Raw genomic sequence first — 11,099 nt, forward strand, 5'->3', positions numbered from 1 at the left:
GTACTGTGTTACAGAGTCTAAATTTTTCTTTAAAAACTAAATTTGGTAAGAAAAAAAGGTGTCAAGGTAATTGTGAAATGGTTTCTAGTTGTATATTAAATGTGTTCATATTTTTCAGGTATACAAGTTTTAAAGCAGGAAATTTATCAAGCTGCTATTCTCCAGATAAACTTGTCTGTAATGGTAATTTTAAGCTTATAAAGAGTAAATTTCATTGGGGATTAATTTCTATCATTTAGTGTTCTATTAGAGGACCTGTTATCAATAGGATATATGTAAAATTGGTTATATTTTACATTGAGATAAAAAATTTCAAATGTAAATGTATTTCTAAACATTAGAGCCTGACTTGTTTAAAGGTTAATTTTGTGAAACATGAAAATATTTTGCCACTTTGACACACAAAAGGAAAGTTAAATGCTCTCTCAGCCTTTCTTTGATTCATGTTTTAGATACAATGTTAAATTGTGTTAATTATAAAGTTTGTATAGACTCAGGAAACAGTATATGTAAACTACTTAATGATATTTAAGGAAGAAGCAAAGATCAACATCAGAATTAGAACACTTAAGATCTATAAAGAGTCACGCCTTACCTGAGATAAGGCTCTGCCTCCCACCTTACTGCATGTTAGAGTGACTCCAAAATAAGTCAGACTTCAGCTTATTTAAAGTTATAATCAAAAGATTGGTTTTTGTTGTAAAATTACTATGATCTCCAATAGGAAATATAATGTGGTTCTCAGTCAAAATTCAAGATAGCTATTATACAAGCAGAATATATTTTTACTCTTGCTAATTTCATTTTGTAAAACTGTTACCTGTTAATATTTTGCAGAAGTAGCTGCTTCAAGAACACGCAACCTAGGTAACTTATGATAATAAGCCATCACCTATAGAACAGATAGTGGCATGTTCCAGATGCTGCAACATTTACTTTGTACTAATTTCATTTCAGTACTCATGTCTTTTTGTTCTTCTATCATAGAAAAACCCACCCCCAGATGACTTTATAACCTGCTCCTCCCCAACCAGACTTCTACCTCGGACCCCTCGATTGACCCGAGTTTTAAAAAAGGAACTCCAAACTGCTTGCCCCTCACTGCCCCCTTTCAGCTTTGAAGCAGCCAGAACGACCGATGCCCCCTTTTCCTTGAAGCAGTTGGGAGTTCCTATAGCTAAAGCGGAGAATGAAGCCAAAATTAAGGACAGGTAGTTAGTGTAGAAATAGGGAATCGGGTCAATTCGAGGAAATGAAGCCATGAAGCCATCTGCCTTTACAAATGTCAAGGATCTCCGGAGCCCATTGATTACCAAATTTACCTGCCTATAGGGGATGTAGGGTGCGCTCACTTCTCAGGACTTTCAAAATATCAGCTTTCTCCCTGCCGGGAGAAGTCTGTATTATTCCCTTTAAACAATCCAAACTATGGTCCTTACTCAACAGTACCAAATGATTAAGCAAACTAATAACCGAGGCAGGATGGACAAATGGATATAAGATTCTATCCATGATAAACAAAAAGGGGGAATAGAGGGGACCTTCAGGTCCCCTAAAGATAAACTTTCTCTTTGTCTCTTTGTTTGGGGTTTTTTAACTCTGGGTAATAAGGGTGACCCGGTGCTTTACTGGAGTTGCGGCTCAGTTTGTGTGTTTCCACGGAATAAACTAACTTACAACCTCTTTTTAGTCTCTTAGGAGGAACAGTTCAACTATGTAACAAAACAACTGCTTCTCTCAATTGTACTTCAGATTTGTGCTATCTCTCAATGTTAAAATGCTTCTAGGTTCCTGCTGACAGACTTAATGTGTGTTCCTACCTTCCTACCAGTCCCAGTCTCTGTTACAGATGATGAATTGCCAGTATTGCTTTCCAGAAATAAGAGGGACTTTGGAATCACCGTAGCAGTTATTACCACCATAGTTGCATCAGCAGCAGCAGTTGCCGCAGCAACTGTAGCCTTGACGACATCAGTACAGTCAGCAACTAAGCTTAATGAAGTGGTCCAGCAGACAGCTACTGCTCTGTCTACTCAACAAACAGTGGATCAACACCTAAAAGCAGGACTACTTTTGGTGAACCAGCGTGTGGACTTACTTCAAGAACAAATGGACCTTTTACAAGAACTGTTAAGCGTGGGGTGTATTTATCATCTGCCGGGACTGTGCATTACACCTGTAGCTTATCATAATCTTAGTTATGCAGCAAATTTGTCTAAAATCATATCTACTCAGCTACGTGCCAATTGGTCTTATAAATTTGATAATCTTACTGCCATTCTTAGATCACAAATTGTTAGCCTTAATTCTACTAGAGTTAATGTAGCCCCTATATCTAAAATACAAAATTGGTTATCTTCTTCCTTCAGTTTTGTAAAACAATGGGCAGGAATGGGAGCATTGTGTGTGCTAATGATTATTACAATTATCTTCCTCACACGCTTTATCATGCGTATACGCCAAGTTCATGCCAGAGATCGCATCATTTTCCATCAAGCCATGATGGCCTTAGAGGCTGGCAGCTCTCCTCAAGTCTGGCTGAGCATGCTGGATCGGTAGTCAATGACGGGTAAGGAAGGAGGTAACCGCGTACCGACCCAAGACAGGAGCTGTAGCATGCTCTGCAGTTATCCGATGACGGGTAAGGACGATGGTTGACCACTCCGCCTAAGACAGGCACGATCCCGAGCCAGCATTCTTTTAATAAATAAAAAAGGGGGAGCTGTCGGGGTACTGCAGACCCCCAGCCCTTTGGCGTGGCCAAGATGGCGCCTGGCAAGGTGCCAAGGAAGTGCTGAGAACAAAACCAGGTACCTCCAGCAGACTAATACTCTCTGCCAACAAGTGGCGTTATTTGAGGAAGTTAATGTGATTGGTCATGGGTCCTCGTGGACACTGCATGATTGCTATATCCACACTATTGTGCTCCATTACTGTCCATGCTTTCCCCTCGTGATCTATAAGCTGATTGGTTGTTGTATGTAATGTAAGGTGCTTGCAAGAGCGGCCCGCCGCTGCCGGCCAGCCAGAAGTAACTGCTAGCAGAAAATAAAGAACTTGCCCTGATCCGGTTTCGTGTTTCTCTGCGGGCAGGGGACGCGATATGACGGTAATTACCATGAGATGTCAGAACAGAGTGTGAGTGAGACACACAAGGAGACAAATTTAATGCATGTTATGAACAGTGTGTGAAAGAAAAACCTGGCAGTAGATTCAGTGGTGCCAACTTTCATGGGCATTGGGGGGTTTACGTTCTAGTTTGCAAGGAGTATCATCCTCGAAGGTTCTGTAAGTCACAGGTAAAGCGCTGTATGAGATATACTGGTTCTAGGGGCTGGGGTTGTACCTCAGTGGTAGGGCACGTGCCTCGCATGTGAGAGGCACTGGGTTCAATTCTCAGCACCACATGTAAATAAAAAAAGACGTAAAACATGTCCGTCGACGACTTAAAAAATATTAGAAAAAAAGCAATACTACTTCTTTGCTTATTGCTATGTCTTAGAGATTCTAGCCTCAATTAGTATTTCACTTCCTCCCCTGGAGATGCCATCAAAGCTGTTACCAACTTTGAAATATTTCATGCTTATTTCTGTATGTTTTGCTCATTTAAATTGAGTGGCTTATCCCTGGTTGTTTCTATTGCTTGGAGTTTGCCTGTGTGGAGGGGAACTGTGGGTCAAATTGTCCACATCATTTAAATGATTGCAATTGCTGTTATTGTTTCATTCATTAAACTCCAGATTTATTCAGATTTCATGTTTTTTCACTAAAGCCTTCTCTTATTCTAGGATCCAATCCAGGATACCACATGGCATTTACTAAAATATTATTTTTTGATTACACAAAATACACTAAAACATTCTCCTTTTAAAAATTGAGAATATTAATAGAGCTAACAATTTCCTTTTACCAACACCCCTAACCTGAGCCCCTCTGCAGAAATAACAGTCAGAAGTATTCCTTTCTGGGATTTCTTCTTCTCTCCCTCTCTCTCTTCTTCTACTTCTCCCCTTTCCTTGGATGAATACTTTTGGTGAAATTTGGGGATGCTAAGTTTATTTGTGATGAGGCTTCTGGGTATCCTCTCACCTCACTCTGTCCTTTCTTCCAACTATTTTCCAAATTTTGATTAATGTAAAGCTATTGCTTTTAAAATAAATACATAGTAAAAAATTAGCCTGAAAGGATAGCATTCATAAGAGAGATGGAGATGCCTGCGTCCATCTGTGGGTACAGGTGGTGAGGCCAGGACTCAGTTGGGGGGGCCCTAGCTGGGGCAGTTCTGATCCTTAAAAGTACATGTTTGGCCAGAGGTAGGAAATCAGTAGGCGTAGTAACTAGTTCTGTTGTAACAACCCGCTTTCTACTACCTGTTAGATGTTGGCATGGACTGGTTTTTTTGGGGGCGGGGGCTGGATCCATTCTCAAAACCCTACAATTGTAAATATTTGCTTGGTGTTTTAGTCAGAATCTTCACTGCTGTGACTAAAGGACCCAACCAGAACAACTGTAGAGGAGGAAAGGTTTATTTAGGGCTTACCGTTTCAGGGGTCTTAATCCATAGAAGGCTGCTGCACTCCTGGGGCACCAGGTGAGGCAGAACATCCTGGCGGAAGAGTGTGGCGGAGGAAGCAGCTCGCATCGTGATCAGAAAGCAGAGAGCGTGAATCCTACTCTCCAGATACAAAATATGTACCCCAAAGGCACGTCCCTAGTCCCACCCCCTCCAGCCACACCCTGCTACTTCAGTTACCACTCAGTTAATCGCTGTGGGGATTAATTCACAGTTGGGTTAAGGCTCCCTTACCCAGTCATTTCTCCTCTGAACTTCCTTGCGCTCTCGCACACGTGTGCTTTCGGGGAACACTCATGTCCAAACCATAACACTTGGTGCTTGCTAATTGCCTGTCCCTATGTTGGACTCTCTGGAGGACCTGATCAATTAGGAGATGTGGATCCTCGTGGTTTTATTTGGGCAAATTACTTTTGGTTTTGTGGTCAGTGACGTCCCCAGGTGGGCTTAGGAGTGGGGTTTTGAAGCTCTTAGGAGGCGCAGGTTTAAGGATGCAAGTCCTTCATTGGCCAGGAACCGGCAGGGGAAGAAAAGATCTGACCTCGAGGCAGGAGGAGTAGATACTCGGCCGCATCTGAGGGGCATGTCGGGAAAGCCACTCACTTTCCTCTGACCTGTCTTCCCTCATCTGGAAGGAGGGCTGTTAAACCCTCCCTCTTGCACACGTTGTGAGGATTTGACGAGCAAGATGAAGGATGTCCTAGAACCGCAGCAGCTGTCGTACTCTGCCAAGTCCTTTTCTAGTCACAGCCACTCCTGCTGCGGTGCCTGTCGGTCTGTCCCCGGCATGCGGCGTGCCAACTCTGCTCCCCTTGACTGGCCTTCGTGACGTTGTCAATCAGCCTTCTCTCTGACTCTGAGCCCTCTGTTGGCTTGTAGATCCAGACCAGCGAGAGTCACCCGCTGCGTCAGTTCCATTTCACCTCCTGGTCGGACCATGGCGTACCCGACACCACTGACCTGCTCATCAACTTCCGATACCTTGTTCGTGACTACATGAAGCAGAGTCCTCCCGAGTCACCCATTCTGGTGCACTGCAGGTATGCAAATGGCACTTCACATGTGACCGTTTCACACGTAAGGATATATTTATGAGCAGCTCACAAAAACAGCGCGTAAGAGGGATTGCAACAGCCATTTATAAATTCAAGAAAGATCTGGACTTATTCCCAAAGCTCCAAGGTGCTTGAGTAGTCGTTGGCAAACTGTGGCCTGTTTTTACTAATAAAATGTCGTTGGAACACAGCTGGGCCCACTGGTTTACATACCATTTATGGTTGCTTTGATGCTCCATTGGTATTACAGCCTGCAAAGCTGAAGATCTTTATTCATATGAGGGAATAAAAACTTGTTCTCCTAGGTTAGGGTAGTAACTGGAGTGGGGTAAGTCAGGACCTGGCAGGTTGTTTTATTTAAGATGTTTAACTCAAAAGCGAGTTTGGGTCTCAGGCCCCAGGCTCCAGCTAGGGCAGCCTGACTTGCTGAGGTTTCAGTTGGGCCCGTGTTTGCTGATCCTGGCCATGGCCCTCCAACGGTGACGGTGGAGAAGAGCAAGAAATAAGCACAGACGGGGGCACGCGGTGACCCCGGTGATGGGCTTCTTTCCCTTTCTTTCAGTGCTGGGGTTGGAAGGACGGGCACTTTCATTGCCATCGACCGTCTTATCTATCAGATAGAGAACGAGAGCACGGTGGACGTGTACGGCGTTGTGTACGACCTTCGGATGCACAGGCCTCTCATGGTGCAGACAGAGGTGAGGCCAGGGTCCGTGGTGGGCGCCGCACCCCGCCCTTCCCACTTCTGGAAGGTCACATTGTGTCACGTGCTCATGTTAAAATATTTCACCCTTCCAGATCTTTCTGGCCCTTGGGGGTAGAGTAACCCTGAATTTCTTTGCAAATCCTAAACTGAGTTGGAATTAAGCATCCTGATACAGGTGATGTAGTGGTACTGATCCTAGTCCTGGAACTACCTGGAGTCTTCACTGTGCTGCCTCTGACTGATCAAGTGATCTTTGTCAAGTCTCCAAACTTCCAGGTCCAGGTGTTAATCTCGTGAAACTGGTCCTTTCGCTCTTTGTTTCTAAGAAGATCTGACCATCTTTAAAGTAAGCTGACACAGCAGGCTTCTCGAACATGGAGGCTAGGGACTAGCATGAAGCTGTTTAGGCCTCAGTGCAGCAGTTTGTCCCCACCCAGCCCCGTAACTGTTAGAGAACACAAGTTCGTTGTCAGGGCTACAGAGGTGACTGACCAGTGGAACAACATGAATGCTGAGTCTACCGGGGAATGTGTGCAGGACTGTTGGATTTGTTTTCCCTGAAATGTTCCTGATAAACTATTTTCAGGGCACATTCTCATCAGAATATAGTGGAGACTACCCTTCCTCGGAGGGGCGAAGTGCCTTGACCAAGATGAGAGCAGAATATTAATTTTGTGTCAGGTTGTTGCCCACTATCGATTTAGAATCCTATGAATAGGCACCGTGTTTTTGAGTGTAGCAGGGAATGTTCTGGAAGCCTGGTACATCGTGTGCTTCAAGGTGAACTATTGTGGTTGAGTGAAAACAGTGAAATTTACCTTCCATGTTAGAGATTTTTCATTTTTCTGCTATAATTATATAGAGTCGCCTCTCAGTCTTTTATGTTCTTTTGAGAAATACATAAATCTTGTACCTGTGGATTTTTTTGGGGGGTCCCTTTTTTATGTTTTGAAAACAATACTTAGTCATATTAAAAAAATTTAGCAGTATAGGAGTTTGTAGAACATAGTTTTCTCTTTTACCTTTTCTTTGTAAACCTGCTTCCTGGAAGCCGTCAATGTGTCTAGTCTGGAATCTGACTTTATAGGCTGCTTCCTGTACGTCAGTATGCATACAGCCTCACTCACATGGAATAAAGTCTTTGGATCCTGTTTTCTGCATAATGCTTCCTCATGATTTTTTTTTTCTTAAACGATTATGGTTATCTTTCTGTGTTGGCATACACCTCTTTCTTTTTTTGGTACTGGGGATTGAATCCAGAGGTGCTTAACCACTGAGCTACACCCCCAGCCCCTTGTATTTTTTTTTTAATTTTGAGACAGAGTTTTGCTAAGGTACTTAGCCTCTCTAAGTTACTAAGACTGGCCTTGAACTTATGATCCTCCTGCCTCAGCCTCCCAAGCCACTGGGATTGTAGGCATGTGCCACAGTGCCAGGCTGCCTCCTTCTCCTCCTCATCTTCTTCTTTTTTAAAATGTATTTTTAGTTGTAGATAGCCACAATACTTTTATTTATTTATTTTTATGTGGTGCTGAGGATCAAACCCAGTGCCTCACACATGCTAGGCAAGCGCTCTACCAATGAGCCACAACCCCAACCCGTCCTCTTCTTTTTGAATGGCTACCTGCAGATCCTGATGTGGTTCTCACTGCTTTTCACCTGATCACCCCTTTATCCCACCTTCTCTCTTGAGAATTAGATTTACTTCTTCTGTGCAGCTTCCCTAGCCCAGGAAATCTTGCTGGGCTTGTTAGTTTTTGGATGTCTGTGTATCATCTTCTCCACATCTTTCCTTTGCCCTTCCCCAAGATTCTGATATGTCCCCGTGGGGAGTGCGGGAGAGAGTGTGCCTCTTGGGTTGAGAAACACTGATGCAGAAATCTTGCTCTCTGTGATTTCAGATTTTACCAGAATGTTGTTAACCTCTTAAAACATGCTTGCTGTTTGCCCTTGTGTGGGATGGAGTTTGGGTGGTTGGTGATGGGGATGATCTGTTTGAAGGTCCTTTGGGTGCTCATCGACTCTCTCCTTTTTTCTCTCAGGACCAGTATGTTTTCCTCAATCAGTGTGTTTTGGATATTATCAGATCCCAGAAAGACTCCAAAGTCGATCTCATCTACCAGAATACAACTGCAATGACAATCTATGAAAACCTTGAGCCAGTGAGCATGTTTGGGAAGACCAATGGTTACATCGCCTAATTCCAAAGCAAATCCTTTCTGAAGCTAACCAGACTGTCACACCCACAGCAAAGGAAAACGCCCCGATGTTGACATGTCTTCATGCGTCTCTTATCTCAATTCTGTGTTCTGTTCTGTTAGAACTACTTTGGAGGGTGTGAAGCTGCGCATGTCAAACATGACAGAGGAGAAGCTGGGGCTTTCAGGGCTGTGGATGGGTGGAGCAAATCACCTGCATTCCTGTTACCAATGGGATGAATTCACTCCCCCCCCCCTTGGAGAATTGTGGAAAGCCAGGAAAAGTGAGCTATGACTTTTTTTTTTTTTTCTTTTTCAAAACAGGTTCCTTTTTTTTTTTTTTTTAAGAGACTATTTTATATGATTCACATGCTAAAGCCAGGATTGTGTTGGGTTGAATATATTTTAAGTATCAGAGGTCTATTTTTACCTACTGTATCTTGGAATCTAGCTGATGGAAAATACATAATTGTGGGTGATTCTTGTGTAGGGAGGGGGATGCGGTGCCTCTTCCGCATAAGTTTTCTATTTGAACATGTGCCTTTTCTGAATTATGCTTCCACAGGCAAAACTCAGTAGATGTCTCTATTTTTGTATCGAATCTCATAATTGGAATACGTGGAATATTTAAACAATAGTTTAGCATCGGAGGTTCGCCTTCTCACTAACATTCCTGCTCTCATTGACTTGAGGAGGCCTCTCTCTTTGCTCCCTCCCTCCCCACGTACATCTGTGCTCCATTTCTTTCTTCCTTTTTTTTCCCTTCCAGTTTTCTCCAAAGACTTCTTTCTGTTGGCAACATTTTCAGCCCATTGGTTGGGTGAGAATGGAAACTAAAATATCACAGTGAGAATTTCTGCGGGTGGGGATGGGAGAAGCAGAGGAATCCTATGGTGACATAAATCCTTTTCTTGTCCCTGTCTCAACCCTTTTCTCATTTCTGTCTTTGGTAAGAAGGATTATTTAAAGGTGCAATATGTGACTTAGTGATTCATGATGCTCTGGGTTTTTAGTAATGTTTTACTCAGGTTGGCATGTAATGTGTGTCTGTGTGTCTGTGTATATGTGTGCGTGTGTGTTTTTAAAAGTGTGGCAATCTGTGAACACTTCAGTGTGAATTCAGTATCAGATTAACTCCTCTCCCCCCAAATCCACTGGCTTTAGTCTCTATCTGCAGTGACACATATCGGTATCTACTGTATATATAAATACTAAACTCTTACAACAGTCATTCCTATGATTTGAGGTGTACAGAGTCTGATTTGTATCAAAGATGTAATTATTATTTTTAAAACCTCTTTTCACTATACTGCTGCTGTAATTACTTTGATTTTTTTAAATGTAGATTTAATTTTTTTTTTTTTTTTGCTTCAGGTGTGTATTCACCAAGGATTTCAGAATTTATGTGGATTTATTTTATTGGTACATAATCTGTAAACTTCTCAAGGCATTAACATGAAAGGATTTGTTTCTTTTACATTGTGGCTCAGGTTATATTTTGAAGAAGTTTCGAGTTTGTTTTCTAATAGGCAATGAAGTATACAAGGTCTTATGAAGGAATCACTGAGTCCCTGGAGTCCTGTGGCTGCTTCCCACAGTAACACATCCTGCTGCACACTCAGGACTGTGTCCTGTTGTGAATGGGAGCGGGGCCGTCTCTGCCTCCCTGGTCACTGTGGGCCCGAGGGAGCCCGCCTCCTGATGCTGCCATGTTCCTCACCTAACCGGCACTTTGAGAACTGACTGGACATGTTAGTGGGTATTTTGGGGTTATAGAGGATGACCCTCAATGTACTGAAAGCCCTCGATGTGGTTCAGAGGTTTCATGCTGTATGTCTTTTGTCCCCCTTTCCCTTTGAGGTACTGAAAGGATTCAAAGGAGAGGTCATGGTGGTGTCATGATTTGGGGAGAATTTTGCTTCTCAAATGGAAATTGCACTTTTTGCTGAATCCTTGGCATTCTTTGGTAGGAAGCAGTTCATTCAGTGTCAGGCCCTCCAGGGCAGGGGGTGGACAGGCTAGGTTGGCCCCTCCTGGCTCCACGTCACAGAGGGCTGTGGCTCTGTAGGTGGGGACCAGGGAAGCCACACTGTCCTGGGTGTGGGGTGGAGCTGGGTTTGGGTGTGTTGCTCTGCCCCAACTCACGCAGGCCGCAGGAGAGTCCCAGGCTCCGCTCAACTCCCTGTCCCAGCAGCCGCTCTCGGGCCACACTCCTCCATTCGTGCCTGAGGTGTCAAGTCCCATGCAGTTTCTGAGCCCTGCTGTGTCTGCACTACTGCCACGGAGAGAGATCAGAGGAAAGGACTTGCCTCTAAAAAAGGTCCTTTAAAATATCAGAGTCCCCCAGAAGATTAAGGCAACGCAATTGTAAACATCTATGAAAATGCAAAGCACAGAAGCCCTCCTCCTCCCCACCCTGCTCGGCTCGGGCTTGGGAAATAGCTGGGCAGCAGCCCCAGCAAGCCACTCTCCAACGTCCCTCCCAATCCCTGGAGGAAGGCTTGTGGCAGAGCGGTCTGGAATTCCAAATGGGCAGGTCACACGAAGGTCATGATGCTGCTCTGCAG

Source organism: Sciurus carolinensis, chromosome 11 (assembly GCF_902686445.1).
Source record: "Sciurus carolinensis chromosome 11, mSciCar1.2, whole genome shotgun sequence".
Taxonomy (NCBI): domain Eukaryota; kingdom Metazoa; phylum Chordata; class Mammalia; order Rodentia; family Sciuridae; genus Sciurus; species Sciurus carolinensis.